The sequence below is a fragment of the Lichenostomus cassidix genome, chromosome Z (assembly GCF_008360975.1).
Source record: "Lichenostomus cassidix isolate B80296 chromosome Z, HeHo_3.0, whole genome shotgun sequence".
NCBI classification, from domain to species: domain Eukaryota; kingdom Metazoa; phylum Chordata; class Aves; order Passeriformes; family Meliphagidae; genus Lichenostomus; species Lichenostomus cassidix.
In genome coordinates this window covers 48,431,394-48,451,165 of record NC_139511.1, presented here as the reverse complement: position 1 = coordinate 48,451,165, position 19,772 = coordinate 48,431,394, and the positions used below count along the sequence as shown (strand labels likewise).

The window sequence follows — 19,772 nt, the reverse complement described above, 5'->3', positions numbered from 1 at the left end:
TGTAGAGAGGTCCACTGTGGTCCTTCCTGAATGTAAAATTCAAGTATCATAGAAGTATCTTCTGAGATGGAGACAAGATACACAATACATGTTACAATAATGACATTGAAGTAGTAGATCAATACTTTGGAGTAAAAGCATAATTCATTACTTAATTACAATTGAAGTGATAAAGCACTAAAAAAACCACTTTATTTCCAGGAAATGTGTGTCCATATGCCTCAGTGGGTATGAATAAAATTAGTAGTGCAGGCAGACAGCCCACCCATAAGTCAGTTTTTTAAAGTCTTATCTTGAGGTATCACAGTGGTGATGCAATAAGATGGGACAGTCTAAACATTTGAACTACATATCTGCAGTTAAATGTTGCTACCCTGCAAAATCAAAACTTAGATTTGAACATATATTTTGTAAAACATGTACAAGCCTAGAAGCCTCTTTGTAAACAGAGTATTTCTTTGTTATGTGAACTTCTGAGAGTGTTTCTGCAATAAATCTTGTCATACTGCCTTGCAGTATGTTAACTGCTTCAGATTTTTGTAGCTTATCTGAAAAGTGATCAGTAAGTTTGACTGGTGCCCACTTGTTTATATCAGCCCTGGACTGAGAGAAGTCAGCTTTGCTTAGCTTCAGCAATTTCAAAATCTTATTCCTAGTGTGTGCCCTATCTGAATGGAAGACCCAGTATTTCACAGAGAGGTATTATTGACCTCAGAGGCTCACATTGATGAGAACAGTGTCTGAAGCAGATTTGCAGAGAGCAAAGTCCTGGTGAACACCAAGTTGAACATGACCCAACAATGTGTCATTTTGGCAAAGAAGGTATCCTGGACTGCATAAGGAGGAGTGTTACCAGCAGGTCCAGAGAGGTGATTCTTGCCCTCACCTCAGCACTAGTGAGATGCACTGGAGTGCATTGTGCAGCAGTGGGTTTTTGTTGAAGAGAAGATGTGGGCATACTGGAGAAAGTCCAGCAAGGGGCCACTGACATAGCTAAAGGACTGGAGTACATGACATACACAGGGAGTCTAAGAAAGCTGGGACTGTTCAGCATGAAGGAGAGTAGGTTCAAAGGCACCTTGTTGATGTGAATTAGTATCAGGAAGGGGAGAGTGCAAAGAAGGTAAGGCCAGGATCTTTTCAGGAGAGGACCAGAGGCAGTGGGCACACACTGAAACATGGGCAGTCCCTGTGTGAACATTGTGAAACTTAATTTTAACTATGAAGGTGGCTGAGCCCTGGAACAAGTTGCCCAGAGAGCTTGTGAAGTCTCCCTTGGAGATACTTAAAAGCCACCTGGACGTGGCCCTACTTGAGCAGAGGGATTGGACTAGATGACCTCCAGAGGTGCCTGCCAATAGTCCTGTGATGTAGGATAGCTTAGTTTTCAGTGACAGTTTCAGAAGACAATAGAGAAATGTTATTTTTTCACTGCAAAATGAACCAAGTCTAACCAATGTGTTACACACATGACAAAAAAGCATGTGGCAGTAGGCTCCTGCCACTGCTGGCCTAGACAGGATTTAAACAGCCCACTTGGATATAAAAGGCACAGTATCACATTACCCATCCCCAGAGTCCCTGATGACTTTGCCGTTACCCAGTTTGATTTATTTTTCAAGAACTCATTATTTGGAGATTAGTTTTTAGCTGGAGAATACAAAGTAACTAAGAAGATGCAGTGTTTCTATTGAAATCGAAAGTAGCTTTGGTTTTGGTCAATATCTGTAAGTCATATGATATCAGTTTGCATGAAGAAATACATTTGAATTCTTAGCTGAAGTTTGCTACAACAGGTTTAAGTAATTTCAAAGTATTTTCAGTTTCCTCACTGAGTTTCAGAAAAACCCCAAAATGCCTGCAATTATTTTTTTAACATTAAAATAAAGTAGATTTCAGATGTAAGCTGTGCCTATGCCTCCACTGCAGTTGGTCCTGTTATTTTGCTTAGGATTTGAGTTCATTTCTACCCAGAGTAGAATTTTAATTGTTATCTTGCTGTTTCTCTGTATGAATTTACTGTATTTTTCAAGATGAGTTGTTCTCCTGGCAATCTTAGCATATTACTGTATGAAGAAAAAGATACTGGGAAAATTGTTGTCATATGTAACCATCCAAGTTGTTTACCAAAAGAAAAGAGAAAACCTTTACTTAAGGTATGTACAAATCTGTGTATAAGATAGAAATGCTTTCTCTTTTACAGAATTCCCTCTCTAGTACAAAGTGACAAGCAAAACAGTTGAAATACCTTTTGGACTGTACTTCAGTCCGTGTTGTGGGAAATTTCCTGCCTTGATTTCAGAAATAGTGCAGTAACATTTGAAACAGTGTAGCAACATTTGAAACAGTGTAGCTTAGGCTCTGAGGAAGAGGAGCAAAGTGAAGTAAATAGCAAGATGTTTTCTTCTGCATCAGTTTCTCCTGGGAAATAGGCAGCAGTGTAAGAGGGCCAGATGAATAACATTTAACAGCTTTTATACATTTCAGATGCTATTAATAATGCTGCTTTTCCTCTCACACCTTCTGAAAGAAATAAAGAAAATACAGAATCTTTTCTGTAATAATACTCAATAATAGAAATGCCACCCTCCTCAAGTGGGTCTGGTCCTCTGTGCAAAATATTTTTCACTCCCTGAGCTCATGAATGAAGCTGACAATTCAGTGATTGTGGAGGCAGAGAGACACAGCAAATGCCACAACCTCTGTGCACGCTGAGACAAAGACACAGCTGATGCAGTGGTAAGCCTCAAAGTTGTGTGCAGTTGTTGAGCTGTTGGTACATGCTCAGTCCTGCCAACTACCTAAGCATTAACAACTCTATTAATTATGCCCTACCAACTGTCACTTTTTCATGAATGCTTAGACAGTCAGGACTACTGAACACATAGTCTAGCTTAGAAAACAGGACACAAGATATTAAAAACAAAATTCCTTTTTATAATGGTATTTTTAGGCTGGTCTCTTGCTTTCCTCTCTGTTCATCCCCTGAAAAACCTCAGAAATATTTTAAAATTTCTGCAGTTTTTGAATAGGGACTTCAACTGTAAGCTGAAACATTGGTTCACAAAAGGGGCTAGCAAAAGTAGCTTATGTGGTTGTATTGACCATAAGGAAGTAGGTTCAGGGTTGGCAAAGAGGTGAGTGATACACAATTTTGACTCCTTTGCAACTGAATTGTATATCATTTGAGGAGTCACTCGCCCCTAATCTTTTAGTGCTAAGCAAGGTATAGAAGGTAAGTGAGAAAAAAATAATAAGCAAAGGATGTGAAAAAAGTCACCAATCAGCATTTACCTGAAATTCTGTTAATTCTGAAATTCAGTGTTTACCTGAAAAAAACTCTGTTTTGATGAAACTGAACATTCCATTCAGTGGGAACAGATCTTTAGGATTGTGCAGTCACAAGGATTGTTTAAATGCCAAGGGCCATGTTTGTGCAGGGAGTAAGTTTGTTAATTACATTAAAATGAAAATGCCATGGAGGATATCCAACAATTGTTTAAATGTGATATAAAACAAAAGTTAATTGGAAGGTGGTGAATCACTCTGATACTTCCTCTTACTGACCAAGAGCTCAAGTGAGAGCAGGTTGGTGCAGACACACCTGTACTTTTTTCTCATGCAGAAGTCACATCTGCTTTCCAGATTCTAGTCTTTGTCTCTCCGTTAGCTTTACTCATGAGGATTGTGGCAGCATTTACCGTATTTTTGGATCTTATATTCACACAGAGATGGGTGTGCTGAAGGTCATGTTGAAGTCTGTGCCTTGATTTGACACTGTTATGTACTGAAATAGTTTTATTCCCCTACCTTTATTATAAAGAGCTTATATTTCAATCTGTATGGTATTTTTCATGCCCTTTTATTTTTGTGACCACAGCAGACACATTAAGAACAACATTCTTATCCAATTAGATGATGACAGCTTCTCTTTTCTTCCCCTGTCTCCCAACTTGCTGTTAAAAAGGCTGAATCACAACAAATATCTGCAACCTGAAGTTACTATATTGTCAGAGGGACTAGAAGACTTGTAGTGGAGATTTATACACAAGACAAGGACCATTTTCCTGACAATTTCCAACTTAGGCACCTGCTTCCTGGGTTTGTTCTTTGTATTCCGTTTCATGTTGTCATGCACAACCCATTGTTGTAGTGACATATGCTGATGTTCCATTGCATTTATCACTTTTGATGAGATCAAGGGTTTAAGCTATGTATTGCATCATCTGCTACCTGCAAATAAAGGCTTTACATTGGTTATTCTAACACCAAGAGATGGAGATAAAATCAAGAGAGAATACTAAGACATGAATTCACTGGAAAAGAAAGAAAACTACTTACATGCCAAATGTAGTTTTCGTTCTCTGAACCAGACACGGCTTCTGGTAGAGGTGAATTTATATCCACTTGTGTTACTTGTATTATGGTGTATATTCAATTTTACAGCACTAGTATCTGTTATGTGCATTCTCCCCTTGGGCGTTCATCATAGTTTGAGTGTCTGTCACCTTCCATTGGAAAAAATTTTGTATGTACTTTTATGCCTTACAGACTTAAAGAAATTAGTGCTTAATTGTGCAGCATTACTTCCTGTCTCCTTTGTCATTCTAACATGAAATGAGAGAGAGAAGGAGAAAAAAGGCATTGCCCAACGATTCACTTAGAGTTTCTCTTTTTCTGAGACCAGGACATCTTGTTTCTATTAGCACTGTTGTCTGCTGGCTTAACCCTAGGGACATGTCAGTGCTCCTGCCTTTTTAGAAGTTTCTTTGAGCCATTCTTATGGTCAAGGAAGAAAGCAGTGAAGCTGAGCATGTCTGACATTCTGCAGATGCACAAAAGATGGTAAGTGTTCCATGTCAGTGCACTTAAGCACTTAGAAGTAGTAAATAGGTATTTAAAACTTCACAATTTATTTCAACTGCATAAAAGGCAGTCTTACCAAAACGAGAACATTTTCCTTCTGCTTTAGAAAATCTTACTACACCAATTTCCTCTGCTGCATCACTGAATGTAACGTTTTGTGCTGTTTCTTCATGCCATCTTCTGTCCTCCTTCTTCTGTGTGATAGTAAATATTTAAGTCATGGTCCTCTTGAGTCATTACAGGAAAATCATTCACCCTGGAGGTTGTCCAGTGTGATGCCCATCTTCAAGAAGAGTCAAAGAAGGATCTGGGGATCTGCAGGCCTATCAGCCTGACCTCAGTGCTGTGGAGGTTTATGGAGCAGGTCGTGTTTAATGCTGTCACACAGCATGTACAGTACAACCAGGGGACCAGGCCCAGCCAGCAGAGGTTTCTGAAAGGCAGGTGCTGCTTGACCAACTTGATTCCTTCTACAGCAGGGTAATTCACTTGCTAGATATGGGAAGGATTATTGTTGTTGTTTACCAGGACTTCAGAGCCTTTTATATTGACTCTCACAGTATTCTCCAGGAAAAGCTGGGAAGTTATGTCTTGGACAGGTGTATCTCTGCTGGGTAAAAAACTGGCTGGGACTGGATATTGGTGGTGGGTGGAGTTACATCTAGCTGGTGGCTGGTCACCAGTGGTGTTCCCCAGGGCTCAATACTGGGGCCAGTTCTGTTTATTGTCTTCATCAATGATCTGTACAAGGGTGTTGAGTGTACCCTTCCTAAGTTTGTGGATGACACAAAGTTGGATGGGAATGTTGATCTGCTGCAGGGCAGGAAGGCTCTTCAGAGGGATCTGGACAGGCTGGATCAATCAGCCAAGGCCAAGGCTGTGAGGTTCAACAAGGCCCAGGGCCAGGTCCTGCCCTTGGGTCACAACAACCCCAGGCAGTGCCACAGGCTGGGGCAGAGTGGCTGGAAAGCTGCCCACAGGAAAAGGACCTGGGGGTGCTGGTGACAGCAGCTGAACATGAGCCACGCTGTGCCCAGGTGGCCAAAAAGGAGCCAGATATGGTACTTGGTCCCATGGTCTAGTTGATAAGGTGATGTTTGGTCAAGGTTGGATTCAATGATCTTAGAAGTCTTTCCCAACCTTAATGATTTTATGATTCTATTAATTTTTTCTGGGAAATCTGGAGGATGCATAGATGCTGTCTACTTGGGTCCATACCAGAATCAAAGTACATTGCAGTAGTGATTTCTGTGAGATGAACAGGTTAAACAAAAAAACAAACAGAAATAAAAATAAAGGCTTGTCTTAAATCTGGTGAGTTGATTATTTCTGCTTATGGGCAAACAAATTGAAAAGCCTATAATGATCTCTTCTTCCAGACTCCAAAGCATGCTCCCTCTTCCCACAACATAAATGCCAGGTTCAGCTGACTTGAGACCCGGCCACCAAGCTGTAAGTTAAGGGGAGAAGCTTGAATTTATTCTTCACAACCACTCAAGTGATGGGGTTTTTTTCTGCCATGCAGTGGTTCTGTCCTTCTGACTGGCTCTGGGGCTGATGCTCTCTGCCTTTACAACTGTGCCAAGTTGAAAGTTCGCACCTGAGAGACATTGCTGGAAAGATAAACATGAAACTTCAGTGCACTTTTTTTAACCTTAGTGTAGAGGACTACAGAAAGTACTCTTCTGTGAAGGTTGCATTCACCACAGGTGTAAACATTTTCAGGAAGGTCGCACGTATTGTCTTCCTGCTCACAGAAGGGCTGGAATATATGGAGCTGACAGTTGTGAATGCCACAGTTGTGGTCTTCTGGGTAAGGATTAAGGGGCAAACAAACAATGCAGATGTCATCATGGGAGTCTGCTATAGACCATCCAGCCAGGAGAATGATGCTGATGAATTATCCTTTGAGGAAATAAGAGACACCTCTAAATCAACTGCTGTTGTTCTTATGGGGGATTTCAACTTGCCAGACATTAACTGGGAACACCACACAGCTGGCACAGAGAGGTCCAGAAGATTCACACAACACCTGGATGAGTGCTTCATGATACAGGCACTAAGAGAGCTGGCGAGGAAAGATGCTCTCCTTGATCTGTTGTCTGCCAACAGAGAGGGTCTCATGAGTGAAGTGGAGATTGATGGCTGTCTCAGCCACAGACACCACAAAGGGATTCAGTTTAAAATCTCTTTTGACAGGAGGAAAAGTGCCAACAAAACCTCAACTCTGGACATGACAGCAGACTATGCTGCTCAGGGAACTAGTGAGTAAGGTACCCTGGGAAAATGCTTTTGCAGGTGTGGGGGGGAAATGCTTTTGCGTCAGTGCTAGTCACTTTTTAAACATCACCTCCTAAGGGCAAAGGAGCAGGCAATTCCTAAATGCTGGAATTCAAGCAGGTAAGGCAGAAGGCAAGTAGGCTGAGCAGGAATCTTCTTTGGGAGGTGAAGGCAAAAGACGAAGGTGTAGGCTCAGCAGAAGCAAGGTCAAATGATGTGGGAGGAATACAGAGATGCTGCTCTGTATTCCTTTAGGGAGAAAATTCCACTGTAGGGAGAAAAATCGTCAGGCTGAAGCTAAACTGGAGTTGAAGCTGGCAGCAGTTGAGGGGGAGAATAAAAAAAAGGGCTTTAAATGCATTAATAGCAAAAGACAGTGGAGAATAAGATTGCTCTGTTACAGGATGAGGATGGTCACCTCACAAACAGGGACATAGATAAGGCAGTGGTTTTTTCTTTGCCTCTGTCCTCAATGCTGATCATGGATTAAGCAGGTCCTAGTACCATGAGCTGGAGGACCATGGCTGTGAGAATGATCAACTCTCAGTTAATCTTGATCTCGTGTGGGATCTGCTTCTCCAGCTGTATCCCTGTAATCTATGGGGCCCAACAGAATTCATCTGAGAATACTCAAAGAGCTGGCTGATGCCATTGTGAGGTCTCTCTCCATTTTTAAACAGTGTTGGGAATCCAGCTAGGTCCCAGTTGACTAGAAGCTGGCTGGTGTCCTGATTTTCCAGAAGGACAAGAAGCATAAGCCTGGAAACTACAGGCCTGTCACAGTCTGAGTTCAGTGACCAGCAAAATTATGGAGAAGATTATTCTGGGAGGTATTGAAAAACACCTGAAGGACAACACAGTCATTGGTCACAGCCAGCACAGGCTCATGACAGAGAAGTCCTGCTTGTCAAATTTAACTTACTTTCATGATTAACCACCTAGCTGATCAAGGGAACCAGTTGATGTAACCCTTTTGGATTTTAGTAAAGGTTTCAATAGTGTCTCTCACAGGATCCTTCTGGACAAAATGTCCAGCACAAAGCTGGATAAAGACATTATGTGATGGGTGACCAACAGGCTGGTGGCCAGGTGAAAAGGGTTGCAGTAAACAGGGTGGCATAAGGCTAGGGACCTGTCATTAGTGGGTTTCCACAGGGCTCCACCTTAGGCTCTGCACTCTTCAACAACTTCATAAATGACTTGATACAGGACTGGAAGGAATATTATAAACTTTTACAGACTGGGAGGAGCTGTTGGCTGTCTTGAAGGCAGAGAGGCCCTGCAGGTAGATGTCAACAGATTAGAGGGGTGGACAACCGCCAACCATATGAAATTCAGCAAGGGAAAGTGCTGGTTTCTGCATCTGGAATGGGACTGTCCTAGATGTACAAATAGACTGAGGAATGAGATGCTGGAAAGAAGTGCCAGGGAAAGGAACCTGGGGGTCCTGGTCAATGGCAAGCAGAACATGAGCCAGCAGTGCCCTGGCAGCCAGGAGAGCCAACCCTGTCCTGGGGGGCATCAGGCACAGCATTGCCAGCCAGGCAAGGGAGGGGATTGTCCTGCTCTGCTCTGCACTGGGGCAGCCTCACCTCCAGTGCTGGGGGAAGTTTTGGATACCACAATATAAAATAGACATAAAGCTATTGGAAAGTGTCCAAGGAGCGACAAAAACATAGTGAAAGGCCAAAATGGGAAGCCATAAGGAGAGCTGAGGTAGTTTGGCTTGCTCAGCCTGGAGGAGACTGAGGAGAGGTGTCATCACAGTCTACAGCTTCCTCAAGAGGAGAAGAGGAGGGGCAGTCACTGATCTTCTTTCACTGATCTTCTTTCACTTTCACTGGTGGTGACCAGTGACAGGAGCCAAGGGAATGGCCTGAAGTTGTGTCAGGGAAGGTTTAGGTTGGATATCAAGAAGATACCCAGGGGGTGGTTGGGCACTGGAATAGGCTCCCCAGGGAAATGGTCACAGCACCAGCCTGACAGAGTTCAAGACGCATCTAAACGTTTTTCTCAGGTACATGGTGTGATTCTTGGGTCAAGATTTGGACCTGATGATTCTTGTGGGTTCCTTCCCACTCCAAATATTCTGTGATTCTGGGACCACTTCTGTGATTCTATAGATCCTGGAGTAAAAACTAATTGAAAGCAGCTCTTCTAGGTGAACATGCTTCCCTGGATGATGTCCAGGGCTTAATAAAGAGGGCACTGTTTGGGTAAGCCCTGCTGTGTGAGTGGGCAGCTCATCCCCTTTCAGAGCTCAGGTGAGCACATACATCTCATACTCACCTGTGGCATTCCTGCTGAAATCAGCAAGTAGCCTTACTGCCTGTTCTGCCTGTGTCACTGTTCCTCTAATCACAGAGGGCTGCCTGCTTCCTCCAGACTAGTTTTTTAATAGCCTAACATCTGTCTGATAAAGAGATTTCTGGCCCTTGGGAGAAGTCATTACCTCACTAGTAACAGACAGTCATGACTGGCTTCCTCACTGGTTTCCAAGAGTTCCAGAAGTCTGTGTCACTCTTTCCCTTTCTATTGCTTGCTGCTGTAGATCCTTTAATGTAACTCTGTGGGATCAACCAGAGTTACATCAGGTGAATCACAGACACTAATCCTACAAAATAACAAAGGCACTATCTACACTCTGTAATGGTGTGTCTCTCATCTATAGCCACCTCATCTTTTTGAAGTCCATCAAGTGTTCACCTTGGGGTTCTTCAGCCTTTGGAGTCACTGAACAAAAAGCAATTTCTAGTTATTTTTAAACTAAGTGACCTTCCACAGTCAAATATTTTTAACTCATCCCAGAATTGTTTCTGTCCAGACACAGGATGAACAAACACAGTGTCTGCCAGACAGTGATAGCTTCATGAAAAGATAACTTTAAACTCAAAAAAATACCTACCACACAGAATTCACAGTTATCTCTTTTAAAAAAAAAAAAAACAGATTACTCATGAGACAACTTTGCATTTTGCTGCTCAAAAAGAGAGCAGTCCTCTGAGAACTTGCCAAGAGAGTGTCTCCAGCACATCATGCCTCCTAACCTCCTGTCATCCCTCTCTACCATCAGCCCCCACCTCAGTCTTATGGTGTACTTTGTTATGAAGCACTGGGATCCATCAAATAAGAGGCCTGTTTGAGTCTAACAAGGTCTAACGGGATGCCATGTGATGTGACTACAGCATTCAGTCTTGAAAAATGCTGGAGAGATAAACATGAAATTTCAGTACCCTTTTAAAAACCTGAGTATTGCAGAAAGGTGCAGAAACAGTCTTCTGTGAAGAGTGTAAACATTTCCAGGAGGGTCACACATACCTTTTTCATGTTCGCTAGTGGGACCTATTTTTCCTTCTAGTTTTGCTTGAAAATACACTCTGTCTCATATAAATGTACCAATTGCCTTCCGACAGCAAGAACAGTGCCAAGGTTTACACTGGCCTCAGTTGTATTGCAGAATCAGAGAGTATTCTGAGTTGGAACGGACCCACAAGGATCATCAGTCCAACTCTAAAGTGAATGGCCTGTACAGGGATCGAACCTGTGACCTTGGCTTTGTTAGCACCATGCTAAACCAACTGGCAGCAACCCATCAGCTGTGTACTAAATCATCCCTCTTTGCAGAGGATTGAATTTTGCCTTTGAGATTTTAGATAACAAGAACAAATTGACTTTCCTAAGGGCAAGTCTGGGGAGACTTCTGAAGGAAAATGAAACTCAGTAAGTGAGGAATGAGTAGGAAATTTCAGAAATACCTATTTTCATGACTGAGAAAGTAGTTTTTGAGGAGCCATGTTAATCTGTGAAGCCTCTGAAAGCCACCTCTGGCCACATGGTCTTTCCAGCAAGGGGCTTCTTTGTCACTGAAGACAGCACAGGGAAATCTGCGTTCTCAAGCAGCTGATCTCAGACTGGTCAAGCAGCCTTTGCCAGGGGATCTCCAGCCTGGGAGACACACAGGTAGAATTCATACTAAATGAAATCCCTGATACTAATTATGTAAGTATTAATGCTTGCACAGATTATTGCAAACTGTGAACAGAAGGTTTGTTGTGGGAGATACACTGCTGAATTTTCATCTTTTGCTTATAAATGATGGGATACCCATGAAAATATTTTCAAATCTGAATAGGAGAAACCACTGTTATAGGCTATAGGAATATATCTTGCTTTAGGCACTTCAGTCATGGATCTTTTTAGATGTCTGGTGCATCTCAAACTGTCAGATTTGCACTAAGGTACAGAAATTCAATTTGAATTTCACTTATGCTGTCAATACCTGATGTAAACCAGGAAGCAGGTGACAAATAGTAGTAATTCTTGTCTGAATAAATCCAAGTTTAATTTCTATTTCCTCCAGCTTGAACTAAAGCTACCATTAAGCTACCAGGTTGCAGATCTTACTGTTGTTACTTTGAACCTTGTAGTAGCCTGGTTTAATTTTTATTGAACAGTACTTTTTTCTAATTCACATCTACATGACTGTTTCCACTTTCATATGAATACCACATGGCATAAACAGAGTCAAGATTCCAGCATCACAACAGGAATAATTTTGGGAGTACCAGCAACAATAGGATCTACCTGCAAATATACAGTGAGTGGAAAGCAGACTGGTTTTAAGCACCAGGGGAAAGACAGATCAAGCTCACTGAGATTTTGTCTGAAATTCATGTTCTTCTCATTTAAAGCCCACTGTGACAGGCTTCCATTACAGAGAATAAATAGTATCATGTATTAAAGTAACAGGAATGTTCCTATACCCTTTTGCACTTGTATCTCTGTAGCTCTAGCTTGCAGTTTTCTGTTAAACCTGTGAATCTACAGACTGGAACTTACAGTGGTCAGACAAATACCTCAGGAAACTGCACCTCAACCTGACAGTCACTGAAATCCTGATGTGGAAGAGGAGTAAATTAAGGGTAACTTGAAAAGAAGCTTGTATTGTGTATATGGTCATTCATTTTTGCCCTTCTCCTGTGTCATTTGTGGACTCATTCAACAGCTTTGGAAGGCAACTGTGGCAAAGGTTTAAGTTTGGTTTGGGCTTGGGACACATGCTGTCCCAGGATGAGTCCTGTGCTCTTGCCAGATCACATGCTTCAGCAGAGTTTCACTAGATCCCAAACTCCTTTCCAAAGTACCCCAAGGTTTGAAAATTAATATTTCAGAGATATAGGAGAAATGGGAAAAAATAATAGGCAATTAAAAAAAAACCCAACAAAAAACCCAAAAAAAACCAACTAGATAAACCACTCTTTTAGAATACTTACTGAAAGGTATTAAAAACTCTATGTTGCTACAACTGGAATTTGGAATATTTATGTGCATGTATAAGACCTATTAGAGGATCATCCTGCTCCACCTTGGATACCAGATTTACATCCTTTCCTTCCCTCTGGTTATATTTTTTGCTAAATACTAGGCAACTTAATTTCCCTTCTCAGACTCCTATTAACTTTTACAGAACTCATTTTGACAGATTCTTCTCATTGACCTTTCCTCCCAAATCATCAGAATGTAGTTGTAGCATGATGCTGGTTCAATATGTCAGGCTTTCCTAAGTGACCAGAAATCCTTAGTTGCTACAACTCCAGATATTTTGATACAACCCTGAACAAAAAAACCCCAACCAACCAAAAGAAACAATTACAGCAGAACTGCCTGAAACATTGATACAGTGAGCATGAGCATGTGCTAACTATGACACAGGTGGAATCATTAGATGTTAGAAAACATACTCAACTTTTGCATTAGAAGAACTTAATGGGAAGTTTCAAAAAGCAGTTTAGAAGTCTTCTTGCTCAGTTGTTAGCTTCAATGTTTTGCTTATGTTTCACTGCTTTCCATTGAATAGGGTAGGATAGGATAGGATAGGATAGGATAGAACAGAACAGAACAGAACAGAACAGAATAGAGTAGAATAATTGCAGCTGCAAGGGACCTAGAACAATCATCTTGCCCAACTGCCTAAACAACTCAGGGCTAATCAAAAGTTAAAGCATATTGTTAAGGGCATCATCCAAATGCTCCTTAAACAGTGACAGGTTCAGTGCATCAACCAGACCCCCTAGCAAGCTCATTCCAGGGTAACCTTCTGCTAAAAAAATGCATCTCTTCTCCAAGCTTTAAAAGACCAAGGAAGAGGAGACCTCCTAAGAATCCCTGTACAATACTGTTATATCTCAAGCCTGATGGGAATGTCTGAATTATATCAAAATGCAAACATTACCAAAGAATATTGAACTGGACAAACAAACAAACAAAACCTTTAGGCATGTAAGTAATTAGCTTTTGGTGCCTTTCAAGGGAGAAATATGCTTTGCAATAGTATTTCCTTAGGCAATCCATCAGCTTCTTGGTTTTATGACAGAGGTAATCCTGAGTCTAAGCACATACATAGAAATGGAATACATTTGTGCCATTTTAGGACATTGGAAACATAGCCCAGATTTTGGTATGTAACACTTACATTAAGAAAACCTTTACAAACTTAGAAAGAGGTTGTATAAAACAAAGACTGCTGCACAAGGATGGTATTTGATTAACAACCATGTACTTCAGGCTCTTTGGGATTTTTTTCTCCTTGTAAATTAATGCAACTGGAACATATTACAGGTAGAAATTAAGTTATACTTTGAAGTCTCAGAGACAGTGTTCCTGGAGCACAGGAATAGACCATGAAAGAAGGGAAAATGAAGGTCAGCTAAAAGGAGAGGGAAGCTGGGAGCTGCAGGTGACAGCAGATGACAGCTGGCAGGCTCATGACAGGACTTGGTCATGGGCTGGGGACACGGCCAAGGTCATGCTCAGACACTGGCCCCCAGAATGTGGCAGGTCAGTGGGTCCCATGGCCAGACAGGGCTTGCTGGTAACACAGCTGAGGCAAAGACTGGAAACAAGAGCCCAGTTTAAAAGCAGCTGCCATGGGCAGCTGGGGATGTTCTCTCTTGCCGAGGCTTCAACAGCTCAGGTTCTGCTTTACCAAACCTTTGGGCTGTTTTTTTGTAGGTTTTTTGTTTTGTTTTGTTTTGTTTTGTTTTGGGGTTTTTTGTTTGTTTGTTGTTTTGGTTTTGGTTTTGGTTTTGCTTTCCTTTGAAAACAGAAACAAAAGAATTGTTCATATTTTTTCACTTTGTCTAGCAGACCTGAGAAGAGGCCAGCAGGGCTTCTCTGTGTGCAGAACAAACCACGATCATCACCTGATGGATGGTCTCTTTCCCGACACTGTTCTGGCACAGGGTGGGGGGGGGTCTAAGGGTGCACACAGCTCTTCAGCTCCTGGCTGCTGTGAGACAATGAGGGGGTCACCAGTTTCAGAGCTCAGAGCACCAGAGCTCAGAGGGAACCCCACCTCCAGTCAAATGTTCATGATTTGGTCTTAGCACCAGGTACCAGAGGGGAGGAATCAACTCCAAGGTTGCCTTCTCCGTTTTGACCTTCTATGCTTTGTCACTAACAAAATATTTTGCTGGTACAGAACCTATGATGATGCCTACACTTGAACTCTCTTACACAGGTGGTGCCATCCTGGCCTTCTTAGGGTGTTTATAATCAGAAGCCTAAAGTGAAGCAAGACAACAGATTAATAAACTAATCTGTACCGCTGAATTTCTGAAGAGCTGTATCCTGCAAAATCGAGCACAGACCAATGAACATTAATAATTTATACTGATGAAGCAGTGAAATGAGACATGATTGTGCATTCTCTGAACAGCCCTCCACTATTGCATTTTGAGATATGATACCACGCAAGTACCAAGCCCTAAACAGTGAGCCATGAATGGCCTTTTTAAAACAAACCCTTCTCTGGAAGGCAGCTCTGTGTACCAACAGGCTGATTACTGCAAAACAAATTGTTGCATCTCTGTGGGCAGATGGACTGTGCAAATGAAAATTGCTGTTCAACAGGTAGGGAGAGCTGGGCTTTCTTTAAACATCAGTTTTTAGAGTCTGCTTCCTTATTTTCATAGATATAGTGTCTGTTTCCAGGGAAATGAACTGTCAGCAGAGACCAAAAGCCAAAATTATCAAGATCCTAAACAACAGGGAAGTGCAGAAGTCCCCAAGGTAAGTGTATGGATAAGAAATCAAATTTAGGGGATCTTAATTGCAAATATTTCAGCTTGCATTAGTCCTGGGCTAATGAGTGTGGCATTAAACACATGATTTCCACGATGGTGTGGCGAAGACACTTTATTGCAAAAATCCAGAGTTCATAAACTGTTAGTTTGTTATGAGTTTACATACTTGTGAGGCACAAAAAATGTGCTTAACCTACCACATAGACCACAATAGGAACAAGCATCAGATGTAACCAACCATGAGCCCCACAGTGCGAGCACTTACTGGTTCTAATAATTGTTTTAACAATTGTAACTTGTTTTTCACCTCTAGTTTAGCTGAGAGGTTACACTAGTTTAGCTAGTTTATTCATTCCCAGAATGCTTTTCTAGATAGCCAAAGCAACAGAAGTGAGCAAGGATTTTACAAGGGCAACAAGACCTTCACTTTGCAAAGCCTTCCTGCTCCACAAGACTGGGCTGTTCCTGGTTACTTTCTCTCATCTCTGTTGCTTGTCCTCGAGTCTGGAAGGAAAAGGTTTTCTCATTGTGGTCATCTTTTTCATTGGCAAGGCAGCAACAGTTGTCATAACGCAAAAGCCAGCCTGTGAAATATATTTAATTCTTAACCCAGTCAGTAACTTCAGATGACCATGACTTCTCATTGATGCAGACTTCTTCCTTTTAACTTCTAGAATACAGAATGCAAACCTTGACTTTATTTACAAGAAACTCAAAACCATTTCACTGTTACCAACTCAAAGCCATGTTACTGTATCAACACAAGAATTAAAAAAAACATTTTTTGCCTTACTTCCAGGTCAAAACAAGCTGAAACATTCCTTCTAATTCCAGCTGGTGGTTGACCAAGGAATACCACAGAAAACTGACTTTTGCAACCTACAGAGCTTTTAAATCTTGTAATGATACAGAAATGAAATCTCAGACAGGGAAGGAAAAGACAGCCTTTTTCTGCTTCTGTTTTTTCTGCTCACACTCTCTACAGAATGTAAGAAGATAAAATCCCCACAGACATCCCTGCCCAGAACCAGCAGTCTGCACGTGGATGTGGGTCACCACCAGCCCTGGAGTCTCAGCCCATGTGACTTGGTACAGTCTGTTGAATCCTGTGATGGGATCCCGCTGTGTTCAGCAGGATCTTCATTCTGCCTGTGTCTTAATTAGTTGGCATAATAAAGTTAGCTGACATTCAGATCTTGGAAGAGCCTGCTCAGGCTGAAACAAGTTCCTTCCTGTCCAATTGACCTGGAGTCTGGAAAGAAGTAGATCAGCTGTTTTCTTTTCTGGCTACAGTAAGTCATTGAAATAAAGTGCTTTTTTTGTGACAGTGTTTTTGTCCCTTAGTGCCAACTAAAGCCTTTCCAGGAGGTCTGTAAGTTTTCTCCTCTATAAAGTTGGCTTTCTTGAATATTTATGCTTAGAGCTATATATATAAACTAATTAACAAAATAAATTAAGTCCACACAAACTCGTTCTGTTAGGAGCCACAGTAGTCCTGAATTTTCACTACGCGTTTCTGCCCAAGTGTTGTCAGAGGACTTCATCTTCTTTTTTTGTTTAATGCCTGAATTGTTTAATCAGGCATTATATGCAGGTGTCTCTCTCTCTCTGTCTCCTTTTGTTCCTCTTACACTTTTTTGCAGCCTACCATTTCTCCTGCTTTGTCCTCTTCTTACAGTTTCCCATGAAGCTGCTTTGGGAATTAACTCATTTAGTTTGGCATCTTTGGTCAGCATGGCAGCCTGGGGCCAAGCAGGCTTAGTGCTAAGTCCATGGAGCATATACTGACCATCACCACCAGACTGTGACTCATTGAAAGGCAACATTGTGTACAGGCCTCTTGTTGGTCCTGCAAGAGTGAATTATACCTCAGACAGCCTTGCTCTTGCCATATCCCCATGTTTTGGCATTTTCATTCCTAGAACAGGTCCTAAAATTGTCTTTCTTTTCTCTATAGAGGAACTGGCAGCATCTGAAAGACTGCTTTTTAGCAGTGAAAGAATTAAATGGCAGGAGTATCCAGTCCATACTTCCTTCCTGGCACTTCACTCAGCTTTTCTGTACCTATTCAATTCAGTTTAATAAAGAATTGCATTCCCACTAGAATTGCATATGGTAGTTTAATAAGCTACAGTATCCTGTTGAGCATCTGGTTTCTGTGTCTGATAAGGCTTTCTCTAAGGAAGGTGCAGCACTTTTCTGATGATGAAGGCATGCAAGCTAGAGGAAGGGTAACTGTTAAAGGAATTTCATCTTTAAGTAGTACTTTTGGTCAATGGAAAAAAGTGAAGCTAAGATTTAACCCCTCTGTCAGTGTCCAACTTCATCAGATGTCACGCTCTGTATGCAGAAGTGCCTCTGTCCTGCAGTCCAGTGCATATACCATATACATGCCTAAATTTTTCTAACTGCTCTTTATCTGTAATCCGTATTTTTATGAAATCTTTTGTTCTTTCAGTCAACCATATTTAATAAAAATGCTGAATTTCTTGTGGAATGTGATGTCAGGAGAACCCTACACTGTCTCTACAGTAAAGTTAAGCCAAACAAATCCTAGAGTTGTTCGCAACACAGATGATTAAGAGATTCAGAATTGTAGCTGTTGTGAGCATTACAAGACTGACATGAAAAGACTGAGAGATTTCTAGACTTTCCTTAGAGATTTCTAAGGAAAATGAATGATTGACTGTCATTCTGCAGCCAATGAAGAGCTTGGATGCTGATTAATACATCTAACAGAAGGAGCCAGCAGGGAGCAGTGGTTTGTGTAGAAGTTCACAAGATGGTCCAGGAACCTTTTCCAGAGCAGCACAACCATGTTACTACAACAGCAGGTCAGAGCCTGACATAAGCCTGTGTCTGTGAGTCAACAGGCTATTCTCTCCAAAGGGAAGTGTTTTATCTACTGTGTTTTTGAAGCAACAAACTCAGTTTTCAAGACATTTCCAGTGCAAGAATAAACAACACTGATCTTCCCTATACTGATGAACAAGACATGGAGCAGAGGTGCTCAGCTGGACCTGATACTTACAAACCAGGAGGAACTGGTCAGGGATCTGAAGATGGGAGACAAGCCTGGTTGCAGTAACCATGAGTTGGTGGAGAATAGGACCCTTAGACAATGGAATAAGGCAAACAACAGGAACACCTTGTACTTCTTGAGAGCAAAAGTCATCCTGTTCAGTGATCTGCTTGGAAGAATTCCATGGGATATGGCCCTGGAGAGAGGAGAAGTCCAGGAAAGCTAGTGGATACTTAATGATCACCTTGTCCGAGCTCAGAAATAGTCCATGTCAACAAGCAGAAATCAAGGAAAGAGGGCAGAGGTTGAGCAAGGAGCTCCCAGCTAGACAAAGACATACTGGAGGTGGAAGCAGGGACAGGTGTCAGGAGGACTGCAGAGATGCTGTCTGGTTGTGGAAATTGCCAGGAAAGCCAAAGTTCATATGGAGGTGAATATGGCAGCACATGTGAACAGCAACATCGAAGGTTTTCACAAGGACATCAGCAGCAAAAGAAGGACCAGAGAAAATGTGGTCCCACTGCTGAAGTGGGCAGGAAACCTTGTGACAAAGGAACAGAAGCACTCAATATCTTCTTTGCCTTTCTGTTTACTGCTGTGGCTTGCTCTCAGTAATCTCAGGGAACAGCGGGAAAGTCCGGGGCAAAGTACATTTACTCCCAGTGGAGAATGATTGAGTTAGGGAATATATATAGAGAATATATATGTATATAAACAAACTGTACCTAAACACATCCATGGGCCTGATTCAATGGACCCACAAGTGCTGGGGTTGCTGGCCTGTGTCATTACAGGCTGCTTGCAATCACCTTGAAAGGATGGGGAGGAGAGAACTGTGAGCACCAGCAGGAAGCAAGAGTGTCTCCTGTCTCCAAAAAGGGGAAGGGGAATCTGAGGAGTTGCAGCCAGTGAGGTCTCACCTCAATTGCTGTGCAGATGGTGGAGCAGCTAATCCTGGAAACCATTTCAGGGACAAGAAGGCATCTGCTAGTAATCGGCAGGGACTTAAGAAGGGAAAAACCTGCCTGACCAACCTAATGGCCTTCCACAACAAGGTGACTGGCTTGGTGTATGTACCATAGGAAAGAAAGACTAGGAAATAATTGCTCAGAACAATGGCCAGAGAAAAACTAGGTTCCTGCTGTATGTAATAGATTCAAGAAATGTTTACTTAGCATAAATTTGGATGCCTGCTGGATAATTTTTATATTAGCGCTGACAGCTGCTTTCTGTAGCAGATGAAAGTACAGCGCTGCTGCCCTCTTTGTGTTTCTTTCCTATTCTGGTACTGAGTCTCCATTAGCATTTCTGGAGGAGTAAATACGTTGATTGGAAAAAGACGACTTTCTTTTAAATATTTGACATGGGTGTGTTATCAAGACATCAAGAGGAAAATGCAAAGATAAAGGAGGTGCTGTTTGTCACTGTCTGCATCTTCAGACACCCACCACTACAAAAAATCTGCTTTATTTTTAGGAAGAACCATAATAGAGCTGACTGCCACCAAGTGACATCTCTTC

The 19,772-nt window shown here is 41.8% G+C and overlaps 1 long non-coding RNA gene across 2 annotated transcripts; it reads left to right on the top strand.

The window, feature by feature from the left end:
• Positions 1 to 42: 42 nt before the first annotated feature.
• On the top strand, positions 43 to 18,963 carry LOC146424842 (uncharacterized). 2 transcript variants are annotated; one of them, XR_014846751.1, is made up of 5 exons: positions 43 to 5,295; positions 6,246 to 6,318; positions 10,992 to 11,106; positions 15,120 to 15,216; positions 16,216 to 18,963. It is a non-coding gene; the product is annotated as an uncharacterized LOC146424842 (long non-coding RNA). The 2 variants fall into 2 exon arrangements; XR_014846750.1 differs by having other exon boundaries at positions 16,030 to 18,963.
• The last annotated feature ends 809 nt before the right edge of the window (positions 18,964 to 19,772 follow it).